Source organism: Apium graveolens, chromosome 4, assembly GCF_009905375.1.
Source record: "Apium graveolens cultivar Ventura chromosome 4, ASM990537v1, whole genome shotgun sequence".
NCBI lineage: Eukaryota > Viridiplantae > Streptophyta > Magnoliopsida > Apiales > Apiaceae > Apium > Apium graveolens.
The window spans coordinates 183,529,122-183,545,257 of record NC_133650.1 but is presented as its reverse complement, the minus strand read 5'-3'; positions in this window follow the sequence as shown (position 1 = coordinate 183,545,257).

Sequence of the window (16,136 nt, the reverse complement as noted above, 5' to 3'; positions counted from 1 at the left end):
CACCAAAGTCAGTGATAAATGATACCTTTGGAATGTCATCCTTATGCATTTTGATCTAGTTGTATCCGCTAAATCCATCCATGAAACTCAGCATCTCATGTCCAGCAGTGGCATCAATCAAAGTATCAATTCTAGGCAGCGGAAAACAGTCTTTGGGGCATGCATCATTCAGATCAGTGAAGTCTATACACATCCTCCACTTTCCATTAGCCTTCTTCACCATTACAGGATTTGCTAACCACTCCGGAAATTGAATCTCCTCAATGAAACCAGCCTCCAAGAGCTTTTCTACTTCCTGTTTTATAGCCTCTTATCTTTTCGGGGCAAAATTTCTCTTCTTTTGTTTCACTGTCTTCCGGCTTGGATCCACGTTTAGCTTGTGAGTAATTAACTCCGGGTCTATGCCTGGCATATCAGCTGCTGACCATGCAAACACATCACTATTTTCTTACAAAAATTTCACTAACTTCCCTCTATAGGGCTCCTCTAATGTGGCTCCAATGAAAGTCATCCTCTAAGGATTCTCGGGGTCTAAAGGAACCGAAACCAATTCTTCTGCTGGCCTTCCTCTATTCTCATCATTTTCTCAAACATCCATATCTTCAATAGGAAGAACCTGCCCCCCGACTCCATCTGCCCTCAAAGAGGCCACATAACAGCTTCTAGCCATTTTTTGATCTCCTCTCTCTTCTCCAATCCCGTTTCGGGTGGGAAACTTCATGACTGAATGGTAGAAAGAGGGGACTGCCTTGAAGGCATGTATCCCTGTTCTCCCCATGATAGCATTATAAGTTGAACTAGCCTTTACCACCACGAAATCCAGCATCTGCGTTGCTTGCCTTGGCTCCGTACCTATGGTGGTTGGCAATTTGATTATCCCTTCCACAGGACATTCTACTCCAGCAAATCCATATATCGGCATGTCGGTTGGTGTCAACTGGGAGTCGTTATGCCCCATCCTTAGAAAGGTGTCGTGGAGCAAGATATCCACAGAAGCACCATTATCCACAAGGACCCTCTTAACCGGGCTATTTCCTATTATCGGTGTTATGACGAGCGGGTCGTCATGGGGAAACTTCACGCCCTCTAAGTCGGAATCATCAAAAGCCAATGTTACTTCTGTCCTGGCCCTCTTCGGGGCTTCGCCAACAATATGCATAACCTCCCTGGTGTATGCCTTTCTGGAATTTTTGGACAATCCAGCAGCAGTTGGACCTCCAAAGATCGTGTTTATCACAGGTCCTCGAGGGCGTCGTGGTCCTCCAAAAATTGCATTTATAACCGGCCCTCTAGGTTGGGGATTCCGCCCCTGATCGTCTTGGTCCCTCCTACAATCTTCAAAGTTCTTCCTTCCATTATTGCTTCTGTCCCCTCCATCTCCAGTATACTTGTTCAACCTTCCTTTTCGAATCAAAAACTCAATTTCATCTTTCAATTGCCTACACTCATCCGTGCCATGGCCAACGTCCTTGTGAAACCTGCAATACTTGCTCTTATCTAGCTTGGCGGGATCAGCCTTCAAGGGCTTAGGCCAGCGAATATCTATATCTTTCTCAATCTCCATCAAAATCTGACTTCTAGGAGCACTCAGCTTAGCGTATTCAGTGAACTTTTGCCCAGGTCCTCCCTTCTTGGGGGTTGAATCAGGGTTTTGTTCGGTTCTAGGATATTTGTCCTTAGCGATATACTCTAGATCAGTTTTTCGCTTCTTGCCTCCAGTGGGCTCATTACTTACTACGGTCTTCCTCATGATTTCTTCAACCTTGATATACTTTCCTGCCCTCTCTTGGATTTGCAACATGTTTTCAGGGGGACGTTTGGCCAAGGACATCTTGAAAAACTCATCCCTGGTTCCTTGTTGCAGTGCTATCATGGCTACCTTATCATCAAGGTCTGGGACTTTTAAAGCCTCCTTTGTAAAACGATTCAGGTAATCTCTCAAGGATTCCTTAGCTCCCTGCACAAGACTCATAAGAGATGCTGAACTTTTCTCATGGACTCTTCCACTGATGAATTGCTTAATAAAAGCCTGACTTAATTCTCTGAACGATCCAATAGAATTTGGGGGCAGGCGACTGTACCATCTTTGAGCCATACCCGACAGGGTTTGAGGGAAGGCCCGACACTTTATAGCATCATTCACGGGTTGCAGCAGCAGTGCATTAGAGAATGTCCTAACATGATTAGCGGGGTCTCCCGTGCCATCATAGGCTTTGATAGTGGGCATCTTGAATTTCCTTGAGATATGGGCATTCATTATCTCTTCTGTGAAGGGTGGAGTTGGATCATCAGGATCTCCAAGGGGAAGGAGATTGCTTGGATCAGTTCTTGGGACAGCAGCCCTTCTTCTTACCGGACCATCCAGGTCTATCACAGGAGGAGGATTTCTCCCCCTAGGAGGTATCTGAGGTCTGGTGGCCTGGTGAGCCTCCAAATCACGCCTCAGCCTTTGGATTTCAGCCTCATGAGCCCTGATCCTTTCCTGCACTTCTTGGGGATTCGCCCCTGGGGTGCTTTGGGGGCGTTGCCTTCCATCGGCCATTGGCTCTTTTCCAGGATGCCTCCTTCTCGGGGCCACTTCATCATCCAAAGATTCGGAGTCTCTCTCAGTGTAAGGACCAGAAAATTCCCGATCCTTAGGGATAGGGCCCAAACCTCGTATATAGGGGGGCGACTGCCCTCGTGCTTCGCTTCACCCAGCATATCCGCTTCCTCCAACCTCAGGGTGAAGGGGCATCCCATAAGGGGGGTTAGTAGTAACAATAGTTGAATATTCATACCCGACGGGTCGAGAATTCACAGGTATATGTACTTGTTGAACTTGAGGATTCGTACCTTGAATAGTCGGGGGAGTTGTCCCTTGTGGCTGAGGTTGAGTTGCCCCTGTCTGGGCTTCCCCCTGAGTAGATGCATAAGTTGAATGGGGAGGAACCTCCACGGTTGATGAAATCACCTGGGTTGTCTCTGATGGTGTTCCTTCCTCTAGAGCTCCAATTGTTCTCCGTGTTCTCGCCATGGTTGTTGTTGTGCTTCCCACAGACGGCGCCAAATGTTATGGATAAAAAACTAAGGTTATTATTTGCTGTATTTATTACTAAGATTCGGGAGCTCAAGGCCTTTAATGGCTGCTCTCGTGTTTCGTGGCTCGATCTGCCTTTACGAGATGCCTACGTATCTCTGTGAATTAGAGAATCAAGCCAAAAAATGTAGTTCTGATTTGTGGGGTGAGACCCCTTATATAGATGTTGGGAGTCCTTGAATTGGACTTGGTATAGGAGACTTGGTGGGCAAGTCTCATAATTAGAATGGACTTTGGAGTCCTAGATAGTAGGAAACTGATTCCTTATCCTTTTAGGTCCCCTTGAGGCTAATCTCTAAGGATTTATATCCTTATCGGGACTCTTCTCAACATCTGATTTTTCCCTTATTAATTAATTACGAAATTAATTAATAATCATGGCTTTTGGGCCTTTTTTATTCCATCAGGCCTGATCTGGTCCATCAAGCTTAACCTTTCTGGTTTGAGTATCATATATCTTTTTATTGGGCCTAGCAGTCCATAGCTTGTACAATTAATGCAGTATTTAATTATACAATCATAATTTATTTATCCCTATCATTAACATATCACGTAATCACGCATACAGACAAGCAAGCACATATACTGACACATGACAACTCATGTCTGATCATAAAAATTCCTCTTTTATCATTACTCCTCTTTTTGCGTATCGGGTCACGTTCTGCCTGACGGTCCTACGCTTAGCGTTTCAATTACGCTTTATAATATTATTATCGACCAACACGTCACTAGAACGCAATACTTCACTGAAACATTCATTTCACATATTTCACATTTTAAATACTTTAATCCTTTTTTAGGACGGTTTCCGTTCTACCTGACAGCCCGACAACACAACTTAATTCCTAAGCTGACTCTTTAAAGTGGAACGCGTCTATCTACGCTCCCAAATACTAATATACAATAAAGACAATTAATCATCACTTAATCACATATTTTATAATCTCATCACATAAATCATACTTTATTGACTTAATTATGTTGTAAAATTCTCAGTCGTCACAATCTACCCTCCCTAAAGGATTCTGTCCCCAGAATCTAGTCCAGGCAAATAGATGGCGATACTTTTCTTGTAATTCACTCTCTAATTCCCAAGGTGATTCTTCCACTATTGGATTTCTCCACAACACTCTGACTAGAGGTACGACTTTATTTCTAAGTGTCCTCTCTTTTCGGTCTAAGATTCGAACTGGTTGTTCTACATAAGACAAATCTGGTTGAATTTCCACTGGTTCCAATTCGATCACATGGCTCGCATCAGCATTATACTTCTTCAGAAGAGATACATGAAATACATTGTGTAGATGGTGCATTTGCGGAGGTAGCACCAATTCATATGCCACTTTTCCAACTCGTCGCAATACCTCGAATGGTCCAATATACCTAAGACTCAACTTCCCTTTCTTTCCAAATCTGGTTATACCTTTCCAAGGAGATATTTTTAACAAGACTTTGTCTCCAGGTTTGAATTGCACATCTTTTCGTTCTCGATTTGCATACTTCGTTTGACGATCTTGAGTGATAATTAATCTTTTTCAAATCAATTCCACCTTTTCCTTCGTTTGTTGAACTAGCTCTGGGCCAATTAATTTGCGCTCACCGACTTCATCCCAATATATAGGGGATCCACATTTTCTTCCATATAACGCTTCATAAGGCGGCATGCCAATACTCGCGTGATAACTGTTGTTGTAGGAAAACTGAATTAACGGTAAATGATCGTCCCAATTTCCTTTGAAATCTATTGCACAAGTTCGCAACATATCCTCAATTATCTGAATTATCCTTTCACTTTGTCCGTCCGTCTGCGGATGATATGCTGTACTCATTTTCAGCTTAGTTCCCAAATGATCATGGAATTGTCTCCAAAATCTCGAGTTAAACCTTGGATCTCTATGAGACACGATAGATACAGGAACTCCGTGACGCATCACGATCTCATCCAAATACAATTTGACCAACTTTTCCAACAAAAACCTTTCAGTTATCGGCAAGAAATGTGTTGATTTTGTCAATCGATCGATTACCACCCAAATCGCATCATGATTAGACTTGGTTTTAGGTAATCCTACCACGAAATCTATCGCGATATGTTCCCATTTCCATTCTGGTATATCTAGTGGTTGAAGCAATCCACTTGGCCTCTGATGTTCCGCTTTGACTCTTTGACACATATAACAATTACTTATCCATTCCGTAATTTCCTTTTTCATGTTTGGCCACCAATAAATCTCATTTAAATCCTAGTACATTTTCGCACTTCCAGGGTGAATTAAAAATCTCGAGTTATGCGCTTCTTGCAAAATCTCGTGCTTTAGCTCTACAACATTAGGTATCCAAATACATGAATTAACATGATATATTCCTTGTTCATCCTTTCGAGCTTTGACTTCTTCTCCGGATAACTTATCCGTTTTGCGATTCATCACTTGCTCTTGACAACATCGTATTTTTTTCCAAAATTTCGGGTTGAAATGACATCGCATATATAGCTTCACCTCCAAATTCTGGAGTCTGCACTTTTATTTCCATTTTTTTGAAATCCTTGATCAAATCTTCCGATGACGTTAACATTTCAACCTTTCCTTGTGACTGAGAGCGTTTGTACCATATTTGCCTTTCTAGAATGATAGTTTATCGCACAATCATAATCTTTGATCAACTCTAACCATCTTCTTTGTTTCATATTCAACTCCTTTTGAGTGAAAATATACTTTAAACTCTTATGATCTGTAAAAATCTCGCATCTTTCCCCATATAAATAATGTCTCCAAATCTTAAGGGCAAACACAATTGCTTCCAATTCCAAATCATGTGTGGGATACTTTTGCTCGTGCGGCTTGAGTTGCCTTGACGCATATGCTATCACCTTCCCATGTTACATTAACACACATCCAAGTCCTTTATATGAAGCATCACTGAATATTACAAATTCTCCTTTTTCATCAGGTAACACCAACACTGGGGCAGTTACCAGTCTCTTCTTCAACTCTTGAAAACTTTCTTCGCACTTTTCCGTCCACACAAACTTCTCGTTCTTTCTTGTCAACTTCGTTAATGGGACAACAATCTTAGAGAAATCTTGCACAAACCTTCTATAGTATCCAGCTAATCCCGGAAAACTTCTGACTTCCGTAGGAGTCTTGGGTCTTTCCCAATTCATCACAACTTCTATCTTGGTTGGGTCTACTTTGATTCCCTCCTTATTAACTACATGACCAAGAAATTGCACTTCCTTTAGCCAAAATTCACATTTCAAAAACTTAGCGTACAACCTTTCCTTCCTCAGAATTTCCAAGGAAATCCTCAAATTCTCCTTATGATCTTCTTCCGTCTTGGAATATATCAATATATCATCAATAAACACGATAACGAACTTGTCCAGGTATTGCTTGAACACTCTGTTCATAAGATCCATAAATGCGGCTGGCACTTCGTCAAACCAAACGCCATTACCAAAAACTCGTAGTGCCCATATCTCGTTCAAAACGCTGTCTTGGGTATATCTTCCGCTTTAATCTTTAATTGATGATATCCAGATCTTAAATCAATCTTGGAGAAACACAAAGCTCCTTTTAACTGATCAAACAAGTCATCGATTCGCGGTAGAGGGTACTTATTCTTAATCGTCAACTTATTCAATTCACGATAATCAATGCACAACCTCATACTTCCATCCTTTTTCTTAACAAATAATACTGGTGCACCCCACGAGGATACACTCGGCCGAATTACTCCTTTATCCAATAATTCTTGTAACTGTGCTGCCAATTCCTTCATCTCGACTGGCGCCATACGATAGGGAGCTTTCGATACTGGTTCCGTTCCAGGAGCCAAATCAATCGTAAACTCGATCTCTCTATCTGGAGGTAGTCCAGGATCAGGAAACACATTAGGAAAATCTCTTACTATTGGGATATCTTCAATCCTTACGGATTCTTTTTCCAGGTCTTTAACATGAGCTAAATAAACTTCGCGTCCTTGACGTAATAATCTTCTCGTCTCGATAGCTGTTAGAAACTTATTTTTTTGCCTCTTCCCTTTGAATATCACTTCCTCACCATCCTTAGTTCTTAACTTCACCTTCTTACTTTTACACTCTATCTGCACCTCATGGTTTGACTACAAATACATTCCCAATATAACCTCAAATTCTCCTAACTTAAAGGGAATTAAGTCAGCAGAAAAGTGTCGACCTTCTATAACCACATCACAATTGGGACAAACCTAATTAACAATAACTTTCTCTTGATTTGCTAACTCTATAATCAAATTAGGTTTCAGAGGGTACGCAACACAATTTAACTTATCAAGAATACTTTCAGAAATAAAAGATTTAGTTGCTCCAGAATCCATCAATACTTTTACTTCTACTGAGTTTATAACGAGCATACCTGCCACCACGTTCATATCTTGCACCGCATCTTTCATTGTTATATTAAAGGTCCTAGCTCTGGGTTGAGCTGACGGTGCTGGGAAGGACAGCGGTCCAGCAATCCTAAGAACATTGGCCTTCTGAACAGGCTCCTTGCAGTTTCTGGCCATATGGCCCACCTTTGCACATTTGAAACAAGCTAAGTCAGGTTTCCTTGCTCCATTTGGACACTCTAAAGAGTAATGCCCTTTCTGGTTGCACTTGAAACATGTTACGTCCAACTTATTATACCTTCCCAGGCGTCTCTTCCCACAAACTTGCATTCTTGAATCTGAGGTCTGTTATCCTTTCCCGGTTGTCCTACTTTCTGGAAACAGTTCTTCTGGGCTCCGTTACCGGGTTTAAACTTCTGAAACTTTTGGTTCTGACCTCCACCATTCTTGCCAAACTTTCCTCTAAACTTTGAACTTCCTTGCTCTTACTCCGAGCTTTCAAACTTCCATTTTCTTCCTTCATTTTCTCTCTTCGTAGCTTCACGCTATCCTTCTACTATCATTGCCTTCTGTACCAAGGTGGCATAATTCTTGATCTCCAATAATGCCACTTGACTTTTAATCCATGGCTTAAGTCCCTGTTGAAACCTCTTAGCCTTCTTTGCCTCCGTATTTACATACTCAAGTACAAATCTAGACAGCTCCGAAAATTTCACTTCATACTCCGCTACCGACATCTTCTTGTCTAAGATCCAAAAATTTCATCTCCAGCTGATCTTGCATATAACTTGGCAAATATTTCTCCAAGAACATTTCAGTAAAATTCTCCCATGATAAGTCCTTTCCTTCCAACAACGCCTTCAAAGATTCCCACCAGAAGCTCGCTTCATCTTTAAGGTAATAACTCGCATACTGGGCTTTCTTGTCATCCTTAACTTCTGCTAATTCAAAGGCTTTTTCCATTTCTCTTAACCATGACTGTGCTTTAATCGGGTCTGGCAAACCTAAGAATTCTGGGGGATGAACAGATTGAAAGTGTTTGAAGTTTCCAACTTTAGGGGCCAGAGGTTGTTGTAAAAGCTGAGCAGGTCTGCTCATTATGGTGGTTTCTGGGTTTACTTCTGGGTCCTGGATTGGAATTTCTTCTTCTTGGTGATCTGGTGAGTTGGCCATTTCTTACAAACCTGATTGAGCAATTATTTAGCAATACGATAGCATGGCATATATAACAACATTTTATTATGGAATCTCTTTTGCGGGTTTTAAGCTTTACCCAACTTTGCACATGCAATCCTATTACTACATAATTCTCATATCAGTGTTTTTCTCATGGCACATGATACGGTATTACGAAATTTTAAACACGGTTGTATGAAAACATGGTATTCATAACATTTATGCAAATCTTTAGGGTGCACGATAGAAACAAGATATATAATGGATTTATCAAACAAAGGGGTACATAAATAAAAGTCTGGTTATCACAAGTTCAGGAATAAGGTACAATAAAAGGGTTAAACAGAGGAAAAACTGGAAAATATCCCCCTATCTACCCCTAACTTCTAGTAACTACTACAAAGTTCTAAAATACAATACAACAAATGAAAAAGGGATCCCGGCATATGATCAAGTATCCCAAAGCCTATCGGCGCTGAAAACAACAACTACGGGCTCAACCAACAGTCCCGCCTAACAACTATTCATCCAGAATCTCTCTCAACACAACCAACATCCAGCGAATGATGTCATGCAGCCTCCGGGCCCCAGCATCAGCATCACTAGTGGATGGTCCCTCATCTAATCTCCTCCGGGCAACCTGCTCCACCAACTGAATCCTAGCTCTCCACTCCTCCATCACTACTGAAATCCTCTACCTAGAGCATCGAATCAACCTATCCACCAAAGCTCCCAACTCAGGAATACGGGAGTACACAAAGTCTCGGTCCTGGGCTAACTTGCCACCAACACTGACAGGCACAATCTTAGGCATCTCAGAATCTGGCTCAGGGGCAAGGGTCTCTGAATCTGGCCTGAAGGGTGAAATCTGCATAGGGATCTCACTACTCTCAGAAGGATCCTTCTCTGGATCTGAACTAACATACACAGGCTCCTTTGGAGAGGGTGGAATGGGGTCCACTGGGGTACCGGTCAAATTTGTAACGCCCCCAAATCCGAGGTCAGAGGATTTGGTCGTCACTATGAAACCTCAATCCAAATTAACCTGTTTAATCAATAAACAAATACCAGCGGAAGATATTTATCATTTATGACCCCAAACTACACCCAAGATCTTTTAAGGTTACAGTTCTAAAAACAATATTTCCAAATTCCATAAATAATTTTTCACTTTCTTTTAAAACTCTTTTCAATAAATTCCAACTCAAAACTAAAACCACTAGTACAACTTCGAAATGAAGTATACTAGGCCCAAATAAAATAACACAAATATAATACAATATAATATAAACAACTTTACACAATAGAACTTACATTAGCTCGTAAACCCTGGACCAACCACCTCCCAAGAGCTTTTTCTTTGCTTCCTTGAATTTCACGGCTAAACATCGCAAGTTAATCCTCACTGGAGGTTAAAGTTGAAAACATGCAAGTATGAGCGAAAGAAATGCTCAGCAAGATCATTATAGCGAATATAGGGTTATTTTAATATAAAACCGACATCTGCATTAGAGCAAAACATTTAAAATCATAATTGCTGAATCACAAAATTTTAGTTGAGGAACCCCAGAATTGATTCCTTAATTGTATTCAAAACCATTTTGATATTTTTGAGCGAAATACTTCAGCAATTCTTTGAATCTTGACGAGAATAAAACTCGTAAAACATTGTTTACGGAAATATCGTAAACCACAATAACATGAAACAATGATTATGGATTGAATCATAAACTTTACTCAAAACCGAACTCTTGATATTAATACTTATTTTGCTGTCATATCAAATTAGATATCAATACGAACTTTGATGCTCACAACATCCCATACTAAAATCAACATCAATCATCTATACTAATATCACCTTTGATATTTAACAACAACGTAAGTATCAGCATAAATCAGAATCTGAATCAAAACTGTATTTTACCATTATTCCAAAATAGAAACAGTTGATAAATCATTTATTCTATGAATATCAAAACCAATTTAGAAACAACAGTTTAGATTGGAACCCATTATATTTAATGCTGTTCCTGATGATCAGTCACGAAACAGCACCGGTATCCCGCAGCCATATCGTAAATATAGGTACTACCCGTATCCCGCAGCCATACGGTACCTATACAGTGCCAGAAAAGGCATAACAAGCCTTGAAAGATATTATAGCTGGACCGATATCTCGATCACCTATGATGTAACCAATAAACATTAACCATTCCAATCTTAAAAACCTTTTTATTGAAAAAGGAGCCGAATCATTCGACATCCTAAATAATTTTATTCCCTCATTCACTTGGGCAGGAATACTCGCAACAAAATCATCTTTCAAAAAATCCAAAACATTTATAAATCCAGTAAGTTGATAAGTAAAATCACTTAGCTATTCTGAACATAGAATAAGAGAAGAATACTTGCATAAACAGAATCATTTAATTCCGTGATATGTAAAACATTTATTTATTCTGAACTGAGAATAGGAAAAGCAATACTTGCATAAGAAAATTTAAAATAAATATCGCTTGAACGATAAGTGATGATAGGAATACTTGCCTTTGGGTTTTTTAGCAATTAGTCACACTCATAAAAACGCATCTATTCTGCAATTCTATCTCAAAACATCACCGTCTTTATTCTACTAATCATTTAGCCTGCTGCTCATGCAGTGCTGCAACCCAATATTCCATACTATTCAACTCTAGCCTTCAGCCATTCCATCTGGTCCTGATCGTCTTAAAAGACTCGTATCTATAATTAAAAGATCACACTTTGATCGTCTAAACGATAATTACTCGACGAACTGCGTGTCAGAACCCTATTGTCTACCCATACAATAGCCCACACATAAAAGATAGACAAACACAAGACCATTGACCCACTTGTACACGTAAGCACATAATCCAGGTATCACATAAATCATATCGCACATGACTCGGTTCATCAAAAGGTTCGACTCGGTACGTTTAAAACTGAAATCGGGTAAAAAATATGATTTATCGATCAATAATTGACTTAGAATGATTCGTAAAATAAGCGACCTTTCGAAATAAAAGGATTTGGGTCTTGAAAGTTTTTTTATTGAAAGCGAAATATTTTTCTGAGTCTAGAGGCCTTCGTTTCGTATTAAACGGACGAACGGTTTATTTATTATGAATAAAATAAGAAATAGAGGAGAATAAATCAATTAATAATAATATTAATTGATTTTTTTCAATACCAAAATATAATTTTTAAATGCGTAAAAATAATTTTTAAAAATTATTTGAATTAATTATAAATAAATGTAATTTATTTAACTATTTATAAATAAAATTAATTGATTAAGTGAATTAATCAATTAATTAAATTATAAATAATTAAAATAAATATAGATTTTTGAAAATAATAATAGAAGTAAATTTTTGGAATTTAAAATAATTAAGTAAATAACTTTTTAGAATTTAAAATAACGAGGAAATGATTTTTAAAATTAAAAGAATTGATTTATAGAAAAATAGATAGAAATTTTGATTTATATATAAAAATAAATTTCCAGAAACAAAATTAGGAATGGGGGTTAGGGTTACAGGGAATCAAAATCGGGTAGGCTGTGGTTGCAAAACGGGTCGTGGCCGGGTCGGTGAAGAACACCGCCGGAAACTGGGAAAATGAACCCAGAATCTGGCAGCCTCCCCGACTCCGGCAACCCCCCATTTTGCACCTAAACAACACGATTTCGTCTATTTTCTTCAGCTCAACACAGTCTACACCCCTGCAATAAGTCGTATACAACATCTATAGCCACAAAGAATCATCAGAATCGAAAGTCTGACGAATTCAAGGACGAACACCGGCGATAATCTGGCGACAGTCAAATTTGACGAATTCTCCACCGTATTCGAAGATCTTTATGCTAAAATCAAGTTTGAACAACACTCAATCTCATACAATTAACCATAGCATCAATTCATTCCCTGATAATTCAGAAAGATCAAAGAAAAAATCTAAAAATTTGAGAACTCGACTAAGCTAAATCCGAACTCAAATAATTCAAACAAAGGTACCAATCGATTCAATAAATCCTTTTAAAGCTGATTATAATCTCAAAAACAATCAACAATCATCAATAACCATAACTCAAATTTGAACCAAGAACATCAAAATTCGACTTTAATCAATAACAAACCTCAGATTGCAAAAGTGATATCAACTTAAAGAGCTTGAAATAAGCTTTGATTTGGTTACTTGAGCATCAAAAACGGATCACTACAGCTTCCAAAATCATCCATCAAAGATTCTGCACAAAAATTCACCCCCACAACCTTGTTCTTGATTTCCTTTTTATTTTCTGAATTTTTGCTAAAAAAATGAATAATAAAAAAAATAATTATGGGCAGCTATTTATATTTTTACAGAAAATCAATACTCTAAAATAAATTAAGGGTGTTTTTATCCCCTAATTAAAATAATTAGGCTAAAAAATACTAATTTCGGGGGAATAATTTTAAAAATGATAAAATATAAAATTTGTATCGAAATTTCCCAAAATTCGCGAATAAAACAACAATACGGGATATTTGAAATACGAGTAATTCTCTAAAAATAAAAACGTGAATTTTGTGGGCTTTGACGTCCCGGTGGGGTCCCGGTCCGTTAATTTTTAAAAAACCAAAACAATTCTTAAATAAACAGAAGATCCCGGAAACACACAAAATACATTCAACACTCATAAAACGAGATAAAACGAATAACTCAAATAAACACACGTCCAAATTACGGATCGATTCATATAAATACATCTTAACACGTAACAAATATTATATTAGATAATATTGAATCCGAAAATAGATTACTTAGCCTCTAAGTAACTACAAAAACGATCCAATTACTACTAGATTTGGATAATTATCAAAACTGGGCTTTTTATAAAATTCTTTTTATGAAAATAATGTAATATTATCCCGTCTTTTAAGAATACGGGTTTTGTTGATTTATCAAAATGTTTATCGTATCAAAAATTGTACGTCGGGATGCGTACAGGTCAAATCGTAATCGGGATTGAAAAAGTTAAAACACGGAAAATGTCTGAAATTATCAGATTAGGTTAGGAAGGAGTTTTCTGAAGAGTTTCGGGTTGTAAAAATGCAAAAAGATTGAAGTTGGATGATTCCCGGCTTTATAAATGTTAGATATATTTGATAATGTCATGTCTAATATGATTTGTGTTTAGTTTTCAGATCTTAACTAACAGGACAAATCAATACTTAACTGGAAATCAGTACTTATACTGAAGTCAGGACTTAAGATATCAGAACTTAAGTTATCAGAACTTAAGTTATCAGGAGATATTTATCAGAAGATAATATCAGGACTTAAGGAGACTTTCAGATAAGGTAGGCGGCTGATTGAAAGGAAAGAAGATCAAGACAAATACAAGAAGAAATATGCATGAAGAAGGAATTCTATGAATAATAGAATACTTGGAAGAAAAGATAACTAGTTGATATATTTTAGGAAGCAGAATTATATTCCATATCAATTAGAACATTATCTTGTAACTGTGTAGTATATAAACACAGACATAGGGTTTACACTATATGTGTTATCTTAATCGAAGTTATTATTCTTTGTAACCCTAGCAGCTCTCGTGATAATTTGTTCATCACTGAGAGAGAACAGTTCTTTGTAACAGAGTTTATTGTGTTGAATAAAATCTGTGTTCTGTTACTTGAGTTCTTATATTCGATTTGATTGTAGTAAACACTGTATTCAACCCCCTTCTATAGTGTGTGTGACCTAACACGTGGTATCAGATCAATCTGTTAACACACATACAGTTTAAGATCCAAACAATCATGTCTGAAGAAGAAACTCCAACCAAGCCCACCAAAACTGAAGAAACTCCAAAAACCATAACCCATAGTCGATATGAGACTATAAGAGTTCCCATGTTAAGACCTTCTGAGTATTCCATATGGAAAGTGAAGATGGCTATGTTTCTGGAAGCTACAGATCCAGAATATCTCGACAGGATTAATGAAGGACCATATATGCCAACCAAACTTTCTGTGGAAGTTGCAGGTCAGCCAGCAAAGTCTGTACCAAAGGAGAAAAGTGATTACACTGCTGAAGATATCTCATCGATTGTAAAGGATGCAAAGGTAAGACACTTGCTGCATAGTGCCATTGATAATGTCATGTCAAATAGGGTAATTCAATACAAGACTGCAAAATAGATATGGGATGCTTTGGAAACAAGGTGTTAGGGAACTGATTCAATCAAGAAGAACATGAAGACAATACTCACTCAAGAGTATGAGCACTTTGACTCAAAGCCTGATGAGTCAATAACTGATTTATATGACAGATTTGTCAAACTCTTGAATGATTTGTCACTAGTTGACAAAGAGTATGATATTGAAGATTCAAATCTTAAATTCCTGTTAGCTCTTCTTGAAAGATGGGATTTGAAGGCCACGATAATAAGAGACAACTATAATCTTAATGAAACAACTCTTGATGAAATTTATGGGATGCTCAAGACTCATGAACTTGAGATGGAACAAAAAAGCAAGAGGAATAGAAGAAAGTCAAGGACAATTGCCTTTGTAGCTGAGGAGGAAAGTCCCAAAGTTGCTGCCTCAAAGAAAGGCAAGGGAAAAGCTCTCATCACAAAGTCTGATACTGAGTCATCAATTTCTGATAGTGATGATGACTCAGAAACAGAAAGTATACCTGAGATGGACCCTGAAAGGTGCAAGTTCTGATAAGAAAGGTTTCAGAAAATCTGAAGGCAAAGGAGGAAAGTCTGACAGAGGAGATTACTCAAATGTTAAATGCTACAACTGTGGTGAGAAAGGACACATATCTCCTGATTGGAGAAAAGGGAAGAGTGACAAAGGCAAGGCTCTTGTCACAAAGAAGAAAAGCTGGTCAGATGCTTCAGATTCTGAGGATGAGGAAAACTATGCCTTGATGGCAAATGCTGATAGCATTTCTGATACTGCTGACTTAAAGGGCAACGGGAAGAACATCCTAGTTCTGGACAGTGGATGTTCAGGACATATGACTGGAAATAAAGCCCTGCTATCAGACTTTGTGGAGAAAGCTGACCTAGGCATTTCTTATGGAGATGGCAATATGGGAAAAACTCTGGGATATGGCAATATCAATCTTGGAAATGTCATCATTAAAAAAGTAGCTCTTGTCTCAGGACTTAAACACAATTTGCTGAGTGTTAGTCAAATCTGTGACAGAAGTTATCATGTGGATTTCTTTGAAGAACACTGTGAAGTTGTAAGCAAATCTACAAGCAAAGTTGTTCTGAAAGGATACAGGCATGGTAACATTTATGAAGCCAAGATTTAAACAAGTACTGATGGTTCTGCAATCTGTCTGTTAAGTAGAGCATCAATTGAAGAAAGCTGGAATTGGCACAAGAAACTCTCTCATTTAAATTTCAACAATATAAATGAACTAGTCAAGAAAGATCTTGTGAGAGGACTGCCAAAATCAGTATTTGCTCCTGATGGCC